We start from the raw sequence: 2,137 nt of genomic DNA on the forward strand, positions 1-2,137 counted from the left end.
ATTATCACCTGTACAATCCTTCGCTGGAAGAAAAAGAACTACAAAAACTTACAAAGAGAACTGATACACTCTTTCTAACCCACTTTTTTGTCCTAAAGAAATTACCATAGCATCAAGCAATCTACCAGAAGCTACCAAAATCCCTTTATCTCACAATGAACACTTTAAAAAAAATGTTTAAAAACACTTCATAAGCCTTCTCAAACTAATAAATCTGTTGAAAATAACAGTGACCTCATAAATCGTACAGGTAACTCAGAGATATAACTCTCTGAAGCATAACTCAGTCTTCTTTTGTAGAGGTATCAACTTCTGCCCAAATAACAGCAATTTTAATGAGCCCGAACTTCTTTCTGACCTTCATGAATTCTCTGATAAACTAAGACTTCGCGAATTTTTTCACAACAAACTCCACTCTACTGAAAATCAACATACACCGGAATTCAAAGAAAAGTCTTTATGGACACCTCCACCAAACAGAGAACCACATTTAGAGAGTTATATTAAGGCAGTAGAAAATGACATAATAGAGGCCTTTACATTTTCCTTAGGTCCTTCATTCATCAGTTTTAACCTAATGGCTGTGGTTATTAATTCACTATTCATATATATATATATATGTACGACATGTCTCCAACTCTAGTTCAGATTAAGGTCCTGTAGAGGAATTTTGCTTTGTGCTGTTCCTTCTTTACTTACTGCCACAGTGGAACAGCGGTATGTCTGCGGACTTACAACGCTAGAAACCGGGTTTCGATACCCGTGGTGGGCAGAGCACAGATAGCCCATTGTGTAGCTTTGTGCATAATTCCAAACAAACAAACAAACCTTTACTTACTATACGCTTTACCCCTTTAACATGGAAAAGAAGAAAAAGAAGAATTTTACTACTTTTTTAGGCTTATTTCTCTTAAACTACAACAGATATGAAGCTGTTTTTTAATATGATATAACAAGATATATATGACAAGTAGCATTCCAACATTTGGAACAGCTTTGGCAAAACACCTGGTTTGATCATAAGTTCGGCCCTGTAAAAGTAGTCAAGGCAGTGCTGCTCCATTCTTTTATTTTCCTGAAATTACTATTGTGCCACTAGCTAACTTTACAAAAGTAATGTTTACAAATAAATTGTTGGTATAACCGTGAATGTTAACAATCCTCCTAAATATTGTAGTGAAAAAAGCCTACAAGTACATTGATGTAATGCTACCAAATATCCTGCTGAATTGGAAATAAAAAAATACTCAAATGTATGATGCAAACATGGATTTAGATATGAAAATAAGAAATGGTTCTGTTAAAGTTTATATATTTTATTTACTCAATAATAGAACTATTTCATCTTTATGGAAAACTGTGAAAATGTTTCAGTTACATAGTTTTTTGCAGAATTGCAATAATCTAGAAAATTTTTCTTCTAACGTAAACATCTTTTATTTATATACCTCAAGCATAATTATTTTCAATAATATAATTCGCCAGTTTTTAATATTTTATACTAACCTAGTATTCATAAAGCAGAAGTATGGCTGTGCGTCTGTTCCACTTTTCACACCTACACGTTTTGACTGATTTCAAGTAAAGTTGGCATACTACCTTAGGGCCGTTGAAGAGTGATCTCTTATGGTATCCGTCACCCCTGAGAGCCTTAGGTTTTCCCCGTGTTGTTTAGATGGCTCCAACCAAACTTTAAAGGGACCTTTAAAGCACCCCAGAGAATAACACAAGGGAGTTGGCATCGTTCGGATCTGACCTTCATGTCACTCACGAGGAAGGGGGCACGATAATAATTGTGTGTTCGCTTTTCACGACTATCGTTTGACTGATTTCAACCAAACTTGACATGTACTCTTAGGGACCTCGAGGAATTTCAAAAGGGGAAGGTCAGACCCCTCTATGTCACCCTCCCGGAGTTTTCCTATGTATTCTCTGCGCTGTTCTGATGATCTATAGTGGGGTCACCAAACTTTTTCACAGCGGGCCAGATAACTGAGAGAATGACGAGCGCGGGCCGAATAACCATTTTGTTCAATACAACACAGTGAATACACAAAAATTAAGACACAAACATAGTTTATTTAACCAAAAGTTATACAAAGAAGGACGACGTTAGCAATAAGATAGTTATATCATA

The sequence above is a fragment of the Limulus polyphemus genome, unplaced genomic scaffold (genome assembly GCF_000517525.1).
Source record: "Limulus polyphemus unplaced genomic scaffold, Limulus_polyphemus-2.1.2 Scaffold648, whole genome shotgun sequence".
NCBI classification, from domain to species: domain Eukaryota; kingdom Metazoa; phylum Arthropoda; class Merostomata; order Xiphosura; family Limulidae; genus Limulus; species Limulus polyphemus.